This window comes from Pseudopipra pipra, chromosome 1 (genome assembly GCF_036250125.1).
Source record: "Pseudopipra pipra isolate bDixPip1 chromosome 1, bDixPip1.hap1, whole genome shotgun sequence".
NCBI classification, from domain to species: Eukaryota; Metazoa; Chordata; class Aves; order Passeriformes; family Pipridae; genus Pseudopipra; species Pseudopipra pipra.
The window spans coordinates 37,450,151-37,473,378 of record NC_087549.1 but is presented as its reverse complement, the minus strand read 5'-3'; the positions used below and the strand labels follow the sequence as shown (position 1 = coordinate 37,473,378).

The following is a 23,228-nucleotide window of genomic DNA, read 5'->3' as shown; positions in this document are numbered from 1 at the left end:
AGATCTTTTATGTGCATGCTGTTGATGCAGGTCTAGAAAAGAGCTGGGTGATATTTTCTAGTGTTTTTTTCCTGTTTAGAACTGGTTACTTTTATCCATGTGAAGGCCTTCCCTTTTTGCTGTTGTAGCTTAGTTTCCTTAGGAACTATTGCTGGTAAGACAGGACTTTTCTATGGGAAAGCATAGGTGTCACTTCTGTAGCCTGTACTTAGCTATGTGCCCGTGTTGCTTCTATCTTCTGCTTATTTGGCCTGCTGAGACCTTGGACTTGTTGGTCTGTAGTTCTTGGCAGGCTAAAGGTGTGACCACCTTTCAAAACTGATGCACCATTGATGTGAAAGTAGTGTTTGACTCCGAGATATTATGCAGCACAGTGGACAGATAGGCTATTTTATCCTTCAGCTCTTCAGAACTCTTGGTGAATGCCATCTCACACTGGTAACTTGCCACTGTTTGCTTTGGTTTGACCAAAACTACCTCTGAGGATTTATGTGACTAAGGAGAAAGCTTCCCTTAGCTTCTCCAATGACAGTGGATGCAGAAAACTTTAATTTTTATTTTCTTGGAGTACTTTTTTCATATCTTGGTTATATATTAGCCCAGTGGATTCTCTAACAGGCTTCATACACCTGGCATTTGTGGAAGGACCTTTTATGAATTTGTTCTTTTAGGAGCATATCTTTTGTTTGTAGTTTTCCTTGCTAGTTCTTTCTGTCCAATTTATTCACTTCTTCTTGAAAAATGTTCTTACTGATAGCCTGAGAGTAAGCACTCCAACAATGTGTTTTTGTTGCTTGTTGCTTTTTTAGGAATACTAAGTTTAAATATATTTAATGAATTTCATTAGCAGTAGCCATGAGTCATTATATAGTTAAGTCAAATATGACATGAACAAATCTGAATGTAATATAATTTGATGTATGTTTAAATAGTCCAAGATTTAGTTAAAATGTAGCAGTGGTGCCCTCTGTGCTTTACCATAACTTCATGTAAATTGTTTGATAAATATGGTTTATATGCTTTTATACTGTGATTTCTTCTTGCCAGAAAACCAGTCACCTTACCAACTTGTACAAGTGGAATGGAAATTTTTTCAAATGCCACTGATTTATTTTGGAGTGAGACAAAGTACATGACTGTGTCCTTCAGTTATAATTCCCCATCAATTGTAAATTGATGCATTTGTTCAAATATACAGTATAAAACAGTATTACAATCAAGCTGTAGTTATCATGGGAGCCATAACTTCTGCTTTTCTTTTTCTTGGTTCTCTGTGTGAAAAACCGTACTGTAATATATTATTTAATTGTTTAATACTGAGGTCTCTCTGTTTTATCATAGTATGTGACATGCTACAGTACCACTCTGTATAAAAACCTTTGGTGCTTGAAGCAGTGGTGGAACAGTAAGAGTTTATTCATGTCTTCATGTATAGATGTGTGAGTACCGTATTTAGAAAAACTTTTGCACAAATAATAACCACTTCGTACTGGGTTTTTTTGAGATTTATGTTCCTTTGCTTAGCTGAAAATGACTTGGAAAGTTGTAAGTCTGCAAATCTGTTAATTTTTAAACTTTCCCATGAATCTGACTACAGCTTCTAGATAGCATGCCATTGTGTGCAAGAAAACTCATAAGTTTTTTTTTATTCTGATTAAAATACAAGTTCAGTTGCAATCAATAGGCTTACAGGTAAATTTGCTGAGGGTAACAGGGAAAGGAACTATAGAGAAGTATAGGCTTTTGGTTTAAGAAAGAACTCAAAGGAATTTTAGGATGTGGTCACTTCTTAGTTCATCTTATTACCGGCAAAGTACCTAGAAGAAAGTGGAGGAGTGTGTGCAAAGTAAAGGTTGGTAACAGAATCTGAAGTAACAAGAGTTGAAACTAGTCCAGCCTAGAAACAATCAAAAGCAGCGTGTTCCGAGATGGTAAAGTCTTTTAGGTGTTAAACGTAAGGGTGCTCTTGCCAGTTTTTGTATCTCTTCCCTAATGAATGTGTTTTGAACTTCTCCTCCAAAGTAACTGCAATGAAGAATGGAGGGGGATTCTCCCGTTCGTTTAAAAGCTGTGTAGTTGTGCATTAGTAGAACGTATCTCTACTACTGGAAGATCACAAGCTATCAGTCATTTAGTGCTGAGGTTTAAATGGAATAGGTGCTTTTATAGGCTGATTTATTAGAATACATTGCTTATAGGCTTGCTGAAAAATGTAACTAGCAAATTTGATGTGAAAAAATGGCATGAAGGCTGTCGGGGATTTCGTCATGGTCTATGAATAGCTGATAAGCAAAACGAGGTGCTGCAATGCTGTTGTTTTCTCTCTCAACCTCCTTGTCCCTTATGCCCCCCACACATGGGATTTTGAAAATGGCATTGGGAGAGGGAAGTTGGTCTTAATCTAGTAGTTTGAACAAAGCTATGGATTATGTATAGGTATCTGCCCCTGTTTCTGTGATCCTTGTCAAAGGCTATACCACTTTTGTTCCCCTCATGCACCAGCAGTAAGGCAATATCTTTTTGCGTCTTTTAAAAGGCAACCTTTCTGCTGACCAAATACATTTTTCAAATAAATTTAGTGTTAATGATTTAATGATCTTGTTAGTATTATCTTAATTTTGTTATTAAAGGGGATATGTGGCATGAGGTTAAATCATGTGCTTTGTTTTAGAGGACTGGAACTAGATGATCTTTAAGGTCCTTTCCAACCCAAACCATTCTATGATTCTGTGATTTGTGAAGCAGTTAATGCATTAGCAGAATAGAGTCACAATGTAGGCTTTGTTGTAGAATAAAATCAACACTGACTCTTTTTCACAGTAAGTTGCCAGTTTTATTTGCCTTTTCAAAGGCTTGGATACATACTTGTTCCTTCTGGTCTACCTTGAAGTTTAACTACAATAGCAAACTCTATGAAATGTTGTGTGGAAAGTACTTTAAAATGTTCATAAAGATGGACTAACCCACCATGATTCTGATGGTTCTGATGCCTCCTTTCCCTCCTCCCCATATGATTATTGATCTGAATCCTCAGATATTTTCCCATCACTTGGCTGGAAGGAATTAAATTGTTTGTTTCTGTTTAAGCGCTGTTTTTGCATAGTGAAGAATGATGATTTTTCGTTCCTCTCTTGTCCTTTTACCCATATATGTCTAGAAAAGAAATAGTCAAACTACCAGTTACATATTTTTAGCTGGTAGAGAATAATAATCCAGGCATTTAATGTATCGGGTATAAAAGAAAAATGCTTATCTGAATATCCACGTAGATTTAACTGTAATACAGAGAAGCTCTATGTTTGGAGTACCTTTTGAAAAGCATGTAACTGCAAGGATGAAAAAACAGGAACAAACCAATATGGCCCATTTGAGTTGGTAAGCAAGTTGGGGCCCTAAGGTGAAGGGTCTGGATAGTTTCAGAGTATGGGGACACGATTTAAAACAGTAGTCTTAATCACCTGGCTTGGAAGTAAAAATACAACTTCTGTGTTTAAATGGAGGCATGTTTACAATCGGTAACACTGTTGACACCAATGCTACAAACACCGCATTTTTATAGACTGACATCCCATACATCATCTCTAGCCTTTTCTAAAAATTGCGAGATCTGAATTGTCTTGCTATATTCTGTTTTGTGATAAGCCTGATTGCATCCAGCTACTCTTCTGGTCATGGACCATCTTTACCCTGTGTGATTACACAGTTGCTGTGCATTAACTAATGGAATCCATAATATGTTTAAATACATGCACAACTGTCCTTTTCTGTGTTTAAAAACTCCGAACTTTATATTAGGTTCTCTTGTGTCTTACGATTTTCTCTTTAAAATCTTTGTGCAGTTAGTAACTTAGTTCTTCTGTCTAATTCACAGCACCCATAAAAGTGATCTGTGAAGGAAAGATCATTGGTTGGGTTTTTTTTTTGTTTGGGTGGGTTTTTTGTTTTGTTTTTTTTAATGTGAAAAAATTTAAAGTCATATATGTTGTGCATCTTAGTCGAAGTCAAGGTTTCTGTAACATGAAATGTCATTCACTGGAATTAAACTGATTTCATACTGAGGCTTCTGTTTTAAGATACAGGTATTTTCAACGTTAAAAATGGTGTCTTGAAATATGCCTCCGTTATCTTGAAATATGTCTTGAGTCAGCAGCTAAGTCAAGTTCTGGTTTTGAAACCTGATAGATCCCAGCCTCTGGTATTCCTTCAAATAAAACTGTCTTTAGCTTAGAGATTGAACATTTGGAGTTAGTCATAGATGTGAGCTTTGTGAAGTTGTGAAAATGAGGCTCGGGTTACAGAGCCAGAAATCAGTCTTTTAGAAGTTCAATTTGTTCGTTCAAGAGATTTGGCATAGCCAAGGGTAGAAACCTTTTCTCCAGAATGGCATTTACTTTCCCTATATCCATGTGTTTATTTCATTTTTTGCTGGATAGCTAACTGACCGCAGCAAAGTGATTGTGTGAGGTAAAGCTGAAAAATTACAAAAAAAAAAAATTGCCCTCTTGCACTAATTTTTTTATATTAACTAGAGGTTATTCTTCATTTATGACCCTTAAAATCCATCTTTCCTGCTAGAGAACTAATAACACTTTAGCGGATCAAACCTCTCTCTCCGGTCTGTAATAAATACAGCCTATGCTGTAGATATTTGCTGTAAGCTTGGGAATCAGATTTCTGCCAGTCTATACATTTTCATTTTCTTATATTATTTGTTGAATATAATTATGATTTAGTTGATGATCACTGCATTTGATGGACTGAGTCAATCCACTGTATGTAACTTTAGGTAGAAGATCACCTATATAGCGATGCCAAATGATAAAGCCACTGATAATTTATTTTTCTCCAGGAATAGTATTGCAATTCCGTCATATCACAGTTGGTATCCCTTTAAAGCAGCTTCCAAATTGTTGGAGAAGCATCCTGTGTGATAGCTCTTGTATTCAATGAGTTCTTAGATGTTTCTGAAAGATTTATAGTGAAGTCCAAAGCATTTCAAGGCCAAGTATAGCAGTCTTGTCAGATGCAGCTTTACAGCCTGGTGACTTATAATGAGAGTAGAATGTAATTAGAAATTGTCCGTGTCTTTACTAAGTACTGATGAAAACTATGGCTCAAAGGTTAATTCAAATAATAATTAATATTGGTTTCTGTCAGAACAGGGTGGTAATGAAATCTTTGTCGTACAATGACTTTGATTTTAAGAAGTGGGTGCATAAGAAATAGAAGCTACAGTTTACCTTTTCTGATTATATTCAGTTATCTTACAATCAGCATGATGGCTTGATAAAGCATAATTTGAGGGCAATTTAAACATACTCAGAAATATTACAACCTACAGTGAAAATCATCTAACATGTTGCATCTTTTTAGGGACACAGATTTATAGCTAGATTGCTGACGTAGATGGATTTACTACAAATGATCCTTAAGGACTGTGTATGATTTCTTTTGTTGTTGTTGTTGTTGTTGATAATAACTGATCAATACCATGTGTTTGTGGAAAGTCTTCGTAATAAGATTTGCTAGCATGAGAAATGTGGGATGTTACATTGATGTTTGTTTAAATTGGACTAGTTTCAACGAAAGCGATAGACCAGGTTTTGCTGGCAACCAAAACAAATTCTGTTCAGTTTCATTTCCCGAGTTGAAATTTTCTATTGGAAAAAAATAAATGCTGTTAGTTTTGCTGAAGCCAAACCCATAATTTTTCAGTTGCCAGTAGTCAGTGAGCTATTAGACCTGTTATTTTGAGAGGCATTTCATGAATACTTTGCTGTCTCTCGATTTTTCTGTATCTGCTCTGATCCTGTCCTTAAAATCTGCCTACTGAAAAGCTTCTCCAGAAAGTTACAGCCACAGCTTGGGTTTATGGGTCATCATCGTTCTGCATAACATGCCTTTCTCACACCTTCTATTCAGTCTACTTGACTTAAATGCTACTGCACTGCCTACTACAATTTTAAATTTGATGTAATTTTAAGGCTGTTTCCTCTATTGCCGAAAAGGAAATCTAAACTCCTCTAAATTAGATTTCACAAAGATGAGGTATTTTCATTCTTATGTGTGTAAAGTGACCAAAGACTGATTTTATTTTTTTTTTTTTTTTTAACTCATCCAGATAATGCTTTCCATACAAACTGCTTCAATTCTTGGGAAGGAGGGAGTCTGTAGTCAAGATTGGACTTTTTGGGAGCAATGACAACCAGCAGGGAATGAGTTACATGGTGGGGGTGAGAGCTGAGAAAGGAGGTGTGCATGTGTGTGTTTGAGGGGTGTTTTAAAACTGCTGATAGTGAAGCATTATGTTGGTTTCTTGGAGCTATTCCTGTTGTTCTTTCTTCATATATTCTCTCAAAACCTGGGATAAGAGAGTTCTGTGCTATGCTGAAGTATCTACTAGATGAGGTGGAAAAAAAAACACCCCAGATTTTAATGGTAGCACTGGAGAAAAACTCACTGTGCAAATCAGATGCTTACATTTTCTCTTCTGTATTTTATTATAAGCAAAGAAATACTGGCTTGGGAACTGAGCTGCACTTAAGAGTCTTCCTGAGATGTCGGAAACTTTGAAAGCTCTAGTGACCAAACTTGACCAGGAAATAGAGATTTTTTATCTAAAGTAATCTCCATATAGGTTTTTGAAGACTAACAAAGGAAAATCTAAGGAATGGCTGAAACCTTTCTTACTGAATTAGAGTTGCACGTTTATGCTTAATGATTTGGTTCTTTAAGAGAATTGTTGTCTGTAGAGTTGATCCAGCATCTGTAGAAGGTCTGCTATAGTGGTAGCAGAAAAAAATCTTTTTAAATTTGAAATACTGTGTGAAGTACTGAAATGTAAACTCCTAATAAAAAGATGTTCCGCTTGGAGCAAGACCTAAATGTTCTGGAATTTGTGCTAGTACTCAAAGGTGCCAAAGCAAAAATGTGAATAGATAGAAATTTAAAGTGAAGTGCTTTGTTGAACATTCTAAAAACGTTTTTTTTTGTTTTTGTTTGGAGGAATATATAGAAACATTCTGAAGCACACATTAGGTGTGGTTCAGTCCCTTTCCATGATAGATCTGCATGCTGATGCGGAGCTATTGATTGAGACCACTCTTGTTTAACTAGAGACACATGCACTGGTGTAAATATGCCATCCCCAAATAGCAATGAGACTACATGTTGGGGAGGGGGGGAAGGGAAAAGGAGGATGGTCATTTCAGTTTGTCTTTTTTAATAGTGGAAGTGGCAAAGTTGCTGCAGTTAGGTCTGCTGAAATGTGTCATAGGCTGTCCTGTAGCTTGTTTTCTCCAACCACTCGAAATTCTTTGGGAAGGGAATCTTCCAGTGGATTGTATCTGTGCTGTGGAATAAACAGTTGTCGTGTGAAAGTGATGTGAGCCTTAGTTTTACTCTGCCTCCACTAAAATACACTTTTACGGTAGTTTGTGCAGGATCAGCACAGAGGAGTACAAAGAGGGAGCTTTTCAGTACAAAGGCTGCCTGTTTGGCCTGCCCAAACCACCGTGAATGTGTTTAAAGGGGACTTTTATTACCATGGAAACTCTCAGACAGGAAGGAATTTGTCCTGCCATATCTAGAAAATAGTCTGTAATGGTCAGCTCTTGGAACAAAAGTGTTTCAAATAGTGGGATATATTTAAAAATTCTTGTGGTGAATATGTTTAAAAAAAAAGAATATGTAAAACCCTATCTTATGCTAATGGACTCTTCGTGTGGGGATTTAGGGAAGACTGCAGACAAGTACAATGTGAGCAGGGGAAGTGTACTGAGAAATCTAAGAAAGTTTTACCTCTCTAGGTCCAGAAGGCTTCCTAGGTGTTGAATGGATGTTGATGAAGTATTCTCCCTTTAAGTAGGGTGTTTATCCATCACAACCATTCATTGAGTAACTGTATGTGTGCTTGGCTTGAACTGCTGGAGGCAGTCCTCTGAGCACCATGGATTAATTGCTTTTGGAATGTCTTAACTAAAACCTGTTCTTTGACTCTCTTGACAAATATCCTTAGTATTCACAAATGGCCTTTATTTTCCTAAATCACACTGAAATATAACATTTCTTGTCTAAAAGAAATTCTAATGCCAGATCTCAGCACATCCTTCACTGGAGTTTTACACTGTATGTAATAGCTCTAGGTCAGCAATCTTCCAGCCAGCAGGAGTAGCTAGAGGGAACTGCAAGATTTCCCTTGCTTTGTGTAGTGTTCAATGTTGATTTGATTGTGTGCTTGATTAGTTGGATGTGAAATATTTTTCCTATATTTGACCAAGTTAAAATTCATAAATTGTTTTCTCTGCAAGTCATACCGGCAGACAGTGATTTCTCATATTCTTTCTGTATAGCAAATGCCTGGCTTGTTTTACTGTTGTGCTTTTCAGGTTAAGTTGTTGAACCACCTGGCCATGGCCTGAAGGCAGTTTGAATGAATGGTATAGTAATAAGTTGATCCAATGGGTTGTGATGCTTGAAATCAGCCATACCACTCTTACTTCTTTCCTTGTGCTGTCATTGCTGTTCAGCTACCCCTGTGATGACTATCTTCTGATGGCAACTAATGGTTAGATCAGCTTACCTCTGGTGTCAGACTGCACCTGAATTTTCTTGAGATGTTTGGGATAATAGTAGAACAAAAGCATCATGCTTGAGGTTAGGAACAGAAATAACTAAGGAGGAAAAATTTTCATGAAAACTTTCCCCTGCCCTGTCAATTTTGCACTTGTTCACAGCTCCTGAAAATCAATGTTCAAAGTCTAATTCTACATGGCAGGCCAGGTAAAGAACAGTTTTTTACATTTTTATATATATTTATATATACATATACACACACACATACATAGAAAATGGAGTATTTCTGTGTGCCTTTTACAAGCATTGACTGACCTTGTTTGCATTATCTGGGTTAACGCTGTAATCTGCTGCTCTCATATGAGGACTTCCGTCTTACGCGTTGATCAGTTTAGTTTCTTGTCCCCTGACTTGAGGAGCAGAAGGATTGCAGAAGGTAGTTCCAACCCGGATTAAAAGAAACAAACAAACAAGGAAAAAACCCACCTCACTCTTCTTGTTTATAATAAACTCCCTGCTTAATGGCTTACTTTGCCTCATAGGGCTTGGTCTGTTTCCTTCATCTGGGAACTGGCGATAGGCTGCTGTCCAAGCTGTGTCAGGGAATGGGCATCTTAATCATGGACAGTCATTTGTCTTTCCAGCAGTATAGAACCCCCTGTTAGATGTATTTCCCGAATAGTTAACTAAGTTGAGAAAGGAAATACTGGTGACATCATGTATGACTTAATGTGGTTATTTACTGCGCAGGTGTTGTAAAGCTGTGAATCTAAACTGTAGTGGAATAGTTGCACCATATGGCAGGTTTTTTTCTTCAATTCTTATTCTTCCTCATTTACCATGCTGGGTTTTTGCTCTTTAAAAATGTATCTCTGTGCCACTTTGGTTCTGTAATACCTCTTATTTTAAAAAAAGAAGGAAAAAAAATCCCTTAAGCCTTCACAGGTTTTGGTATTAATTCATTCACTGTTTCCTTACTCATTTCTCCAGTATGCATATGTAGTTTTGTTTCCTTCCTCACCATTCCAGTTCTAGGCCTTCTCCAGCTAGCAGTTCTTCATCTGGTGTGCTTTTCATGAAGAAGGCAAATGCCCAGCTTGCTCTTTTCCACTATCTCCCATTCCCCTGAGGGGCTCACACCCAGTGCTTGCAGGCCTGTGTTGCATGGCTCAGTGTTGCTCTCCTGATGGGAAGTCTGGGAAGCACTAAATCATCCGGCCACATACTGCTTCCTTCAACTTTCTCCCCAGCAGATCCGGGGGCTGAGTTTGCAGTACGGCGTGATGGCTGCACACAGCTTTAAAGCTCGGGAGTGGGGATGGGCTTTCTGCCCCCACCCCACCCCCTCGCCTGCACAGACATTTCCCTGCTCTCCAGCTGCTCTGGTTTCCATCTGTTACAGGGCCTTCTGGTGTGACTGTTTCCTCATCTGCTGAGCCGAGTAAAATGTTGAAGGACCAGACACTGTGCTGACCCGGGGAATTAAGGGGTTGTGGTTTTGGAGAAAATGGCTTGCATGCTTATTTTCCTTTTCTCTCAGAAACTTGGCATGCAAGACATCTAGTATCTTGAGAAACTTTGTTAGGTGCATTTTCATTTCTTTGTAGCAAACGTATTTACTCAGTTGTGTGTGTGATGCTGTAGGCCTGTCCCATGTGGCAGCTGCCCCCTGTCCTGGGAGGAGCACTGTGCTTTGCTCTGTGGTGGGCTCAGAAAGGCACAGTGATGCTAAATGTTAAGATGCAGCAGACAGATAGAGAAATAGCTGAAGCCTTATTTGCGAAGACAAAAATATGCAACTAGTGAGAAGTTGCGGGGAGTCAAGGGAGGTGTTAAGAAACCTTAACATGGTCATCACTCTCTTGGCCTAGGAGTTGGGGAACTTGACCCCGTGAGGTGTTTTTGCTTTTGGCAGGCAGATGCCTGCTGCCCATCTTCAGACTGCTATTTTAGGCTGCTCTTGTCTTTAGCACTTCTTCCATCTTGCAGTCACTTAGATTATCCCTTTCACAGATCGTTGAGCTGTTGCTCTCTTATGAGTGAATCTGGTGAGTTACCAACAGCAGCAGAGACAGTGGCAATGCAGGCCTGCGACTGAGAAGTATTTCTGTAATGCAAAATAGGTGAACAACAAAATTTCCATTTTATAAGTGAAGAATTGTAACCACTTCTGACTTGCTGATACACAGAAACCCTGCAAAACTTCATAAATTATCACTGCCAAAGTTAATAAAATTGTCAGAGTGCAGTCCCTTGCTAGTCAAATTGTCCTAGTGAGTGAGTGTAGCTTCCCCTTTTTCTGACTACTGCATCATTTTCTTTTTGAAAGTAGTCGTTCTTGGCTTTTAAAATCTGTTTAGACACCATCAAATTGGTTTGAATTTCAAAATTATATGTGTAAATGAGAAATGTACCTAGCACCCACTTTAGAAATTGAACAAAGCTTTTATTTCCAGAACCTAACTACTATTCAGAGTGTGGGAGAAGTGTGCTCTGACAACTTGGGCTGTTCTTTGAGGACTTCTGTGATCTCACTGAAGGGTTTTAATATTAATTCATTGCTAGTGTTATGGTTATGTTTTGATGATAGTCACTTAGGAGATGGGTGTTAGGCAACCAGTTGGAAATTACTGTAAAGTGATTTTTTTTTAAGTGGTTCATACATTCAACTTGAAATCCCAGAGCACATTAAAAGTGTTAATTCTCATTCTCCTGAAAGCAAAGCTTCTATGTATTTCTCAAATTAGCCCCCCTCTGCCCCCACATCCCAGCTAATACAATATGTGTAACTTAACCACTGATTTCTAACTGGGGATCATGCATTTATTAGCTTGATGTTGGCAGAAACTGATTATGGAGGAATAAAATATAGAGTTGCTGATAGGAGCAATTGTTTGCCTTTGGGATGATGATGTATTGCATTATCAGAGGTGTAATATACTTCTGGGAGGTTTTCTATGCAAGTGCAGCTGCCACACATGTTCCATGCAGAGTGAGAAGAGAGGTTCCATGCCCATGAGATGTGTTGCCTTTTTGAAAAACATGGAGTGAATGAAACATTGAACAAGAAGGAGAGGACTTGGTGAGACATGAATGTTTTTATTGATGGATAACATTTGCATGACTCAGTCTCTCATTTGTGCTCAGTAGTGAGGAACTACCATGTTGTTAATAGTTTGGGAGTTTAGTTGAACAGTAAGAGTACGGAGCAGTCAGGGAAGAGGCTGTGCAATGTTTTGGAAAGAAGCTTCCCCATCCCGTGTTCAGCACTTGGAGCATTACTAGGGAAAATAAAAGAGCAGGGTCAAGGAGAATCCAGCTTGACAGTCTCTGGCTCCAGTGAAATGTGAAATTTGTGGTTATCACTGAAATCTTCGATCTAGTTCTCAAAACTGTAAAAAGATTTCAAGGTATATTCTGTTGCACCTTAGTGTCAGTTATCTTAAAAGGTGCTATGTCTTTTTTGAAGTAAGATGGACACCACTTTTCTAACAAAGAATGAATGATTGGACTATATTGCGATCATAGGTTTGAAATAGAGGCGCTCCATAGATTTCTATCTTGTAGATGTTCCTTGCATCGCTGCTTTGCTGATGTATCCTTCTTCCTTCCTCTCAAATGAAACTCTGGTTTAAACTTGTTTTCATTGGCTTCAGCTCTGGAGAAAAAGGCTTTTTTAGATCTGGACCTTAACTGTAAATCTACTCCAGCTTTAATGCTGTTACCTCGCTCAGTGGTTTAGAAGGTGTGAGAGGGAGCTTAGTTTTGTCCTTGTTGTGAAGAAGACATAGGGCATGGGTGTGAGACATGAAAAACTAACTGTTGATCATCAGGTAAAGTAGTATGCTATGGCCATAGCAATAATCTCAAATTCCCAGATTATCAACAGGGGCTATTTGTGGACCAGGCTGATACCAGGGAGCTGACTCTCCTGGTTTAAATGAACTACATTGAATTACATGTTTATTGCAAACAGAAAAAGTGATGTAGCCTGTTTCTTCATAGAGCATCTTGATGCTGTGAAAAATGTAATAATCCCTCCTGTCTGCGATGCTGTTTACAATCTTGAGATCCCTAAAGAATAGGGGAATTTTTCCTTTTAAGCACACAGATTTTTAAGTGGTTTTGTTTGGGTTTTCTTGGTGGTTTTTCTTTTTATCTAATGCATCAATTACTATTTACTAAGGAGATTACAGATACAGAGTAATTCTTGTTTCATAGTATCTTCTATTCATTCTAAAAGTATGTATTGTATATGGAGGTGTCAGAAAGAGTTACTTTAACAGTAAAAGAGTTAATTTATAAAGTAGCCACAAATCAAACACAAATGCAGCCTTCCCCAGAGGAAAAAAAAAGACACACAAAAAAAGGTCTAAATTTTAAATAAATATTTCTAGGTTTTGGTAGCAACAGCTTTTGAATATGATCACAGTGCCTGTGCTGTAACCCAGGGTCGCTGTGAGAGTCATGGCTGACTAGTGAGGAGTTCATTTGAAAGGGAAGGTGGCAGCTGGCTTACCTGAATGCTCAGAAGCAGGCTGGGACTCCTGACAATCCCGATGAGCAAATCCAGTTGACAGCTGTTGCTACTGCCTTGCAGACATCTCTCGATTACGCTGGTATCCCGTGTCTTTTGCTTGACTCTTTACTTTTGGTTTTTGAGTAACTTGCAGAGCTGTGCAGAATGTGTTGGGTGCTGTGGAGGTATGGTAGGTGCAGCTGGTGTTAGTGTCCCTTACGCTGAGGAGCGAGACCTGGCTTTGAGGGACATCCAGACAAAAGAACCTCCTTAACAGTTTACATAAAGAGCAGGTGGTAGAAGATCGATGTATTAAGTCTTTGTATCTTTTTGAGTGGTAAGCGCAGAAGATTCTCAAATAGAATTTTTTTTCCTGAATAACTTGTTCCTGCCCAAGCTTGGCACACTGGTATACAGTGTCCAGGGGGGCCTGATTCTGATGACTGGCTGTTACTGAGGTGTGATGTTTCATTGCTTGCTTTGTTTTGAGGCTGCAGTCTCAGTTGAGAGTACATAACATGTACTTCTCTGAGGGGATCTTCTCTCTTGCTTCTTTTTCAAGACTAAACTCAGGGATAACGGTTGCCTGAAAACACATGGAGGTACTTGGATTTCAGGTGCTGAACAGGGTAGGAAAGGAAGAATCATCCTCTTATGTGTTTCAGATTTTTTGATAATGCTTTGTGACCAGATACAATAATTTAAAAGGTACTGTAAAACATGGGACAGGAAAGCTCATTGTGGAGGTATTGTAGTGACAGCAGGCAGTTCATCTTCCCCTTAAAGTACTTCTATGTACTTTTACTTTCATAACTAGTTTTACATAGTATATATAATTGGGGGGGAAAGGAGCTAGATTTTATTGCTTTGCAAGCATCATTAATTAAACCGTTACCTGAGTCTCGGTTGTAGGTCCAAATAATATTTGCTAATACAGCATAAGTATTTAATCTGCTTCTAATTCCTGTGACTTCTAAATCAGTTGATCTCTAGCAGAGCCTCATCCATGCTTTTTCCTCAGCTGAGCACTGTAGTGTTGGGTTCAGGCGATCTAAGTCTATGCTATAAAAATGCCATTTAGTAGATGCTTAAGTAAAATATAGTATAGTCTTTCAGTCTTTTGTTTGCTATCTTATTCTGAATGATGGTTTTTTTGTGGAGATAAAATAAATTTGGAAATGTTGTTTAGCTAGTAGTGTTTCTGCATTGCACTGTAGGAGAGATAATACACTAGCTGTTGTAGGTTTTGTTCTGAGAACTGGACTCTGAATAGTAAGTGAAATAGTTCTAAACTTGGCTGGTTACACAAATCTGTGTGGTAGCAATCTTCATATAGTACTTGTTTAGGAGTGCTGAGTTCTGTTGTTCTGGGATCTTTGCTGCAGCTTGAGTGTTTTTGCTTGGGATTTTTTTAATGAGCCATTTTATTGGTCAGACTTTCACTTTTTCAGGTATTTACAAACACGAAAGAAATTGCTAGTCCAGCTAAGTTTGCAATCAAACTCTTCCAAAGTTATCAAAATAAGCCTTCTTATTTCTTATGCTTTAACATAGTAGTCTAACCTTCTAGGCAGCCTGCCCATTTCTTCAGTTTTCTTGCTTTTCCTACTTAAAAAAACACCACAAAAATGATGACAACAAAAAAAACCCCAGAAAATAACCCAAAACAAGAAAAACCACCCCAGCACACCACACTAAATTTTAACCTCACAGTTTTCTAGTGAGTAAAAATAAATTTTTGTGTTTGTTGAGAGGAGGGCAATGTGGAAATGGGTCTTTTTGTTTGTTTTGAGTTTGTTTGGTTGTTTTTTTGGGGGGAGGTTAATTTATTTATTTTAATTTAAAAGGGCTTGGAAATGTCTAATTCTCTGTAAATGCTGCAGCAAGATTGATAAGCTTGAAAGGTAAACTTAAACAGAATGTGACTCATTAGGAACACTGAAAATAGTGCTTCCCATTATAAAATTAAGTTTAGCTCTGCTTTCTGAGTGAAGATGGAGCTGCCTACCATGAAGTGGAACTGATTTCCAAGTTCATTTTTAGATAAGTAAAAACTCCCTTTCATATCTGATCTATGAATGCAGCACTGCTCTGGTATGTTCATCATCCATCTCTGCAAAGATTGTGGAGAACTGAAGGTAGCTCAAGAACTTTGCTGTTGTGCATAAAAGATTTTGTGGTAGATGAATGTCAGGTGTTCCTACTGCTTGCAGTAGTTTGAATGACTGTGGCTCTGGATACTGGATCATTTGTTTGCAAGTCAAAGATAATTACTTCCAAGTTCTTCAAAATCTTGATGAGAAGGGGAGTGAGATTGCATAGTTCTAGAACTTTAGATGACAAATTTTTCCGTGGAAGGCTGTGTTTGCTTGAACATACCTATGCTGGAGTCATCTTAGAAGTGCATATGAATTAGGCAACACACTTGAAAACACCTCAGTTAGTTTTCTTCTTTGTCTGGAGGCCCATTAAAGTTCTGCACAAGAAAATTTGGTTTTCTTCCCTTTGAACCTGCTCTGCTTTTATAGAGGAAAAACATTCAGTTCAGTCGTGCCTGGAAAGATAGGCCACGCTGCATATGAAGCCTGATAAGGGTTGCACTCATCTGACAGTCCCCATTTCAATGTATAACTTCTGGCACTATTGTTTATGCTGTCTAGGCACCCTTTTTCCATGTCTAAGTGAACTTGAATGCAGCTGTTTGTTTACTCTTAAATATCTTAGTCTTATACAATGGAAGTTGAGACCTCCACACTCTTTTCCCTTGCCACTCTCCATTGCAGAGAACAGCCTGGTATAGTTGTTTATGTTGTGGTTTGAATAAGTATCACTGTGAGCCAGGCATTATGTCAAAAAAAACCAAAAAACAACAACAACAAAAAAATCAGACTTCATCTGTACATGCAAGAGCCTGCTTCCATTCCACTGACCAAGAATAAACTACCTTTTTTGTCATATCCTTCAAAAAAACAACAGAATGTTAAAGGTGCATATGTTAATTTTGTCAAAACAAACAAACCTACCTCTCAAATTTAAGTAGTCTAATGAACTAGTTGTGGAAGGTCTTTTGGTTATCTGTCCTGTGTCTGAGCTGTCCCCCATATCCTGTAGGACATTACTGGACCCACTCAATGGTCCAGGCACTAAAGGAAGGTTTCTCAAATCTATTTACTCCGTGTGCTGCATTGTGTCCTGCAGCATACTGTCTTTCTTCACACCCTCACTCCCCAACCCTTTTTCTTTATGGTTGATTTTAAGTTAGTGAAATAATTTAACACTTCATTTAAATAGTCTATAACATATGATAAAATACATAATTAGTGTGGTACTGCAGGTCTTCTTTGTAATGAAGATAAAATTTGTAAAATCCAATAGATCATGTTTGGGGCTTGGGAGGATCTTTAAGGACCCTTCCAACCCAAGCCATTCTATGTGTGATTTCATTTAAAATACTATATGAAACAGTGATGTCATTTTTTTCTGAATAAGATAATTTGTAATCCTTTTCCATTGTAATAATGTAATAATTTTTTTCTTTGCTGAAACAATCATGAAGTTATGCTTAAGTGTATGGGGCAAAACCGATCATCAGTATTGGCAGTTGAGTGAGGGCTTAAGTTCAGATGTAGGATGATTCCTCTTGCCACATATAAAGAGTGTAAGGGAGAACTACCATTTTGTTCTGCAGTCCTGAAGTGCGTTCTCTTTAGTCCTGTGAAAACTCTGGCTTTTCACTTTGGATGCATAAGGTGTATTTATCTTCACAGAAATGAGTGTGGATATGTGGTTCCTGTAAAAGCACAGACTGTGATCTACCAGTATTTATGAAGAACACATGTACAGGAAAATGACTCTTAAGTACAAGTCATAAATTGAAATGATTATAGAATATACGTGGACAAATATACCATGTGTGGTATTGGTAGACTGTAATTTCATCAAGTGGTTTTTCAGACTTCATAAACTATGAATGAAACATGATTGTATTGGCCTTGTAACAGGTAAAGTAAAATATGGGGTCTGGCTACTTTAAAGTGCTCATAATTCTATAGCTGGAAATAGCCTTTTGGGATACGATTAAGTCTTAAAACCTGCCTGTGATTAAAAAAATACATTTCGGTGAAAATCACATGTTCAGAAACTCTGGGAAACATTTGAGTCTTCACCTCATGAATTTTTACAGTTCCCAGCTTTCTGGGTGTAAACACCACGAGCTGCTTTCAGCGAAGGGAGGGGGAAAGGCCTCGTGTTACTTAGAGCTGCGTCACCCCTCCGATTATTTTGTTGTTTACAGCGGTTTTTTCCGGTTTTTGTGGCTCGGGCTTTGTTTACTCGAGGGGCTGTGACCGGCCGGGCAGGCCGGGCCCGGCGCTGCCGTAAGGCGGCCATGCCGCCCTGCCCTGCCCTGCGCAAACCCTCCTGCTCGCCGCGGCGACCTCTGCCCTTTTGTATCCTGTGACACTCAGCCTGTCTTTGTGCTCAAGTTTATCCATGATGGATACGTTTCCCTCCCAGTCGCATATGCCGGGAGCCCGGCTGAGCGAACAGATAAATTATTTTCAGCTGCAGGCCCGAGCTGGGGGAGGAGGGTGGGAGGGTGGCGGAGGCCCCTCCGCGCCCCACCAGCCGGACGAGGCGCAGCCTCCCACTCCCCCGGGAATATGCAAGGGATGACTCTCGGCCTTTCAGATCCTTTTTAAATGCAAAAGAATGTAGGAAATTGCCAGATAAGTTGGTTAATCAGTGACAACTGCAGTAGGTGCTCAAAAAGCCCGGCCCTTAACAGGAGCCATCGGTTTCGCGGGGTGTTTTTTCAGAGCCCCAGTGGGGTCGCCGCTGGCCCCACCTCTTGAATCCCCGGGCCGGTTTAGTGTCAGCTTGAGAAGAGAATGTAATTGCGGGGAGATATCTGGGTGACTGATGGCGACAATATAAGTCTTCTCCCTGACACTGCCTCCCCGCCGGCCCTGCCAGGGCTTTGTGCTCGCTTGGCCACCGCACAGCCGCGGAGCAGCAAGCGCTCAGCTAAATGTCCCCAGCCCACCAAAACCCACCAAAACCAGGCAGCCGTGTAGTCCATACAATTTTTCATATCTTCTTGTGGTTTTTTATATTGGCTACACGGCTGCCTTGTCATGGTCAAACGTCATTTAGGGGTCATGTTAAGCATGTTACTGCTCCCCTGTATGGCGTTGTTTGCAAGGTTAACGCCTCTGTCAAATGTTTTGAAGAGTATTCCTGAAATATTTTTGTGGCTGCAATTGTTTCACTTGCTTATCTAGGACTATTTTTAGATAAACCGCTTCACATCTGTGTTTTAAACTTACGTTGGGAGAGAGGGTGGTCATACGACCAAAAAAGGGCTCTTAAAATTCCAGGTTATGTAACACTAAAACTGAAGTGTCTCTGGATTAGGCTTGTCCCCTCCTACTCATGTTTGTAACGTACTTAAATGTAAAAAACATTATTTCTTTTCCTTATTGCTCTGGTTACCTCATTAAAAGCCTCTAAATATGTGCTTGTAATAAATGGCTGTAGACTTTTGTCTTTTTCTTCTGATCTGGAAAGAAAAGACATGCTGAGGCTTCTTACTTCGTGTTATAAGCACTGACTTAAAATTAGCAGTGCTCCCATGTTAGGGAAAAGAGTTTGCAGAGCCCAACTGTTGTGGCAAATGACTTTGTATGATGTAACAACGAGGCTCAGTGGGTTTGCATCAGAGTCCTCCTATGTGACGTGGTTGTGGTCTCATATCTGAGCTCCTGTGAACTTGAATGACGTAGGATATTGTTTCCAAATCTGTGGCACAGGCTGAACTCTAGACTGGTCATTCCTGCATCAGCTGCTTGACAGCAACAGGCTGCCAAGTATTCGAAGGCTGTTGTGCCCTCAGTTGCCTTGGTAGAAGCCTCTTCTTCAGCAAAGTACATCATGCATTAAGGAAATAAAATGCAATCTGGCTCCTGCTGAACGAAACTTAGGATTTCATGGATTTCTTGCCCAAAAGATGTTACTGAATAGCATTCATGGCATTTAGCTGACTGTACATAGGCAAAACTTGTGACTTGAGAAAGGGACCTGAGGTTTTCACTCCTCCCTCCCTCCCCAGTTCTTAGTTTAACAAGTGACACTGACAACCCCTGCAGATTTTTGTAAGGATATGTATTTCTGTGAAGAACTAACTGAATTTCAGAAAGATAAATGTGAAACTAAACTTTTCAGAAATGCTTATATCATATTTGCGGATGCTTCCCACTGAAGGCAGAATATTTCTGAAGTGCATCAGGTCACTATTTTCATCTTTGCAAGTTGCATCTCCCCTTCCTGGGATGATGCCATCCTTTGATGTCTAAACTGTACGGACTTAATTTTTAACACAGCTGTACTGTGTGAAGTGTATACTAGGAAAGCACTGCGTTCAGATAACCAAATTTCTTTGGAAGCAGCAGTCAGAAATGATGTTGCAGTCACTTTACAGCTCTGGTCTTATATTTTGGCTAATCTGTACGCAGGAGGAATGTACCATGTGTGGTGTCTGTGACAGCCATGAGAGCTAGGCATTAAACACGCAGGAGACTAGGCGTGCTTCCCACGGACGTGGTCAGGCACTTGCATAACTGTCCTGGCATCAGCAGTGCTGTTCTCTCAGTAGGTAAATGAGCTGAAATGTAGAAGTCTCATGAGCCATCTTCCCCAATTTGAATGTCTTGTCATGACTTTTTCTATGTCGTCACGATCTTACATGTGTTTGCGAAGTTTTCAGTGAATGTTTTCCTTCAACTTTTTGAGTAAAATAAGAATGTGACTTTCATTGCTGTCATTTATGTCATCTCCTTCCATGCGGCAAATGCTTAAATTACTACCCCTAACAGCCAGCAGGAGCTTAGCAGTTTTGAAAAGCAGTTTAAATACGCAATGTTTAAATGCAGATTTAGTAGCCTAATGTTTAATCCTACATTTTGAGGCTCTGCTCTCAGTATGACCTTTGGCATGGCATTTTTTAGCATGAGAGGTCTTTTTAGCCTAGTTCTTCAGAATAGCACGGTATTTGTGCTGATTATTGTATTGTGTGTAGGTGCATAGTTCCATTATATGAGTAACTGGTTTGGTGTGTGTCTAAGTACTTGAGAGTTTTGTCTGAGATATCAACTAATAGCTGTAAAAATATCAACTCTGCATGACATGTCTTTCAAGGTTGAAGCAGTCATTATTAGCTGCCTTCTCGCTTCAGTTTGCTTGCTGCATGGCCATCAAGAAATGCTGCTAACTACAGAAGACTCGATAGCCGAATCGAGGAACCTGTTGATTTTACAAAATCTGAATGGCAAAATGTGAGGATGGTGGTGTGGAGGGCATCAGTGTGCTGCTCTTGCAGCTTCTTGGTCTTGACTGCCTGGATCTGCTGCTTAAGGAATAAAACCTCGATCGGGCGGGTTATGCGTGTGCAGCAGCCAGTTTAGTTCAACTCATAAAAGTGGGAAGCTGCCCAAGGCTACTGAGTCCATGTAGGTCTGAAATATTAAGCTGGGCAATGGTTAACTACTACTTAAATTTGAAATCTAGCTGTTTAGGACTGGAATGTTGCAGGCTGGAGTAAATGTGAGCTTTGTCTGTTGAGACAACGGGGTTGTTAAGTAATTGACTGTGTCCTGGTTTGAACAGAAACAGGCTGTATTATAGGCAGCCTTAAGGAAATATATTCATTGACTCTTTACATCAGTCTTAGTGCAATCTTTCATGTTCAGGAACAGAAAAGTGATAGAATTTTATAGCAAAATCTGTATAGTTTAAGATGATTTTAAAAAAATCACTACCTTTCATACATTCACACTTTTTTAAAGCAATCCACCTTTCTAAGGGTTCAGATATGCTTTCCTTTGTATCTGAAAAACAGTCACGGGTTCTCTGTATGTTGGTTTTAAGTCACAGGAATGTAGAGAAGAAGATGCACCATCCCTTATTTTTAAACTATTTAATCAAATAAAGACTGTAGGCTGAGTTTATCATGGTTAGTCTTGCTGTTAGTATGTCTGCGTTGATGGGGAAGTGAACAGTCGTGCTGCGTATTGTAGAATTATTGCTTGATGATGCAGGTTCTGCCTTTATTTGTGTGGGGTTTTTTTTTTACTAACTTTGAGGATTTAAGCAAAGAAAATATATTGCTTGTAGTGAAAGAAGCAAAGAGATTTTTGCAACTTAAAAAATGGCTGACTCTCATGACTTGCTTAACTATCTAGAAGACGTTTATCCTGTTATTGAGAGGTTGTTAGGTAATTCCAGTATTGAGTGTTTCCTTATCAAAACATTGGTTAATTTATTTTGATCAGGCTGTAGCTGCTACTGTCTTTCATGCTTCAACAGCTGTTGTTAGCCATATATCACATCAGAGGTGTGACTCTTACTGGGGGAAGTTGGAAGAAGGTTTGGCAAGAGCACAACTGACTGTAAAGGGCTGTGGTCATTAATTTTAAGGTGAAACTTAAATCCGAAGAAATACTTCTACAATTTGAGACATCTTCCTAAACAAGGTCTTACGCTGTATTTCAAACCTAACAGCTTTAGCATCGACAGCTCAAACATGAAGTTGAATCACACTTCAGATAAAAATGCAGATCTAAAATCATACATAGTGGCAAACAGTGTTTTTGCTCTTAATTTAGACGATGAATTTGTTTGTTTACAAAGTACATCATGAACTTAAAGGTTACTTTTCTTTTGAAAGATCATGTGCTGAGGAAGCCGCATGAGTGCTAGGTTCCATAGCACACGTCCTTCATTGTAAAGGACAGTCCCTAGCCCAGACTCCATTGGGATGGAGTGAGCTGGGCAGAAATAAAAGTGTGTAGTAAAACAAAACCCTTAGCCTATTTTAATTTGGTTTTCTGAGAGTCATAGCGTGGCTACTGTTAGCTGATGTTGACTGTTACCTGTGGCTGACTGGCCTGAATTTTAGGATTCAAATGTGTCCTTGTTGCTTTTAATCGTGTTTCTGGAGATGCTCAGTTACTTTGTCTATAGCAGATGGCAAAGAGAATTCCTCTGTGTGGATTTCATTTCTTTTTATTGGAAAGTTTCATTAGTTCTTCAGGAGAGTAGAGCATGCTTGTCTTAAAAAAGATTTTTTTAGCAGGCATGATTTATATAATGAGTGAAAATTCTTACATGTTTATAACTCTGTGGTTATAAAACACATTAGAGGATGGGTGAGATCCTCTGCTCGGCTCACGTTTGATGTTGCCCAGATTATATCAGTGGTTGGCAGGTAACAGTATCTCTGCACTATGCTTTTTAGCATTTCCAAGCAAAGAGACCATTCCATTAGGTGGAGACTCTCAGTACACACTGATGTACAGCTTTGGCAGGTCCTGATGCATCAGCAGTAGCAGTGCCAGAAGTCCTCAAGCAATCAGGGGTCTTCACCATGACTGTAGTCTGCTTTGGAGCAGTCTAATAGCAAAAGTTTCTTTTGTGGTGAAGGAGGTTCCTTCTCACCTTGTTGTGGGAACTTTCTTACTGGGTGTGCTTTAGTAAACTGATAGAGGTGGTAAATATTACAGATGGCTTTGCTTTATAATGGAAATGAAATAATAAAAAAATAGGTATTAGAGATATGAAGATGGCTCATAGGAGTTTACCTCCAAGTGATTTAGGAATATAAGTGTTAATATCCCAGCTGAGCACTAAAGAGATTTAAGAGTGTGGTTTTAAAGGTGACATTCAAATGCTATTTTAAGAGGAGTGATAAATGCTTGTGCTTTTCCTCTTGCCCTCTGCTTTATGCTGTAGAAGGTCCTTTTGACAGTGGCTACAAGAAGGGTAATAAATGTGCTGATATTTTCTCCCTAAAACTTGTCTGGGACAAATCACCTTCAGTCAAGTAGTCTGGCCTGGCATTTTGCATCCTAAGTGACTGAAGGTATCTCTCCTCCACTACAAAATGCAAGATGTGAAAGCACAAACTTGTAAATCTTCTTTACTTTGGTTGCTGTTTAAAGGGCGAGTTGGTATCTGCAAGTAAAGTTGCTCCTAAAGTATAACAAAGATGCGAAAATATTTGGTTTTATTCGCTGTGTGGATAGGCTCCCTTGACTAGTCTAAAAGTTTATTTTGAGATGTAAGACTTAGCATTTATAAT

General features: G+C 39.1%; 1 protein-coding gene across 9 annotated transcripts in view; it reads left to right on the top strand.

Moving 5' to 3' along the window:
* CHD7 (chromodomain helicase DNA binding protein 7) overlaps window positions 1-23,228 on the top strand; it is a 130,621-nt gene that overhangs the window by 16,135 nt on the left and 91,258 nt on the right. The window contains exon 3 of one of the 9 annotated variants that reach the window (XM_064652268.1): window positions 6,122-6,252. The exons of 7 other annotated variants lie outside the window; for them this stretch is intronic. The gene's annotated coding sequence lies outside the window, so the exon portion shown is untranslated. Of the gene's footprint in view, window positions 1-6,121; window positions 6,253-13,644; window positions 13,723-23,228 lie in introns of those variants that run through there. One more of the 9 variants, XM_064652288.1, reaches the window with a different exon arrangement.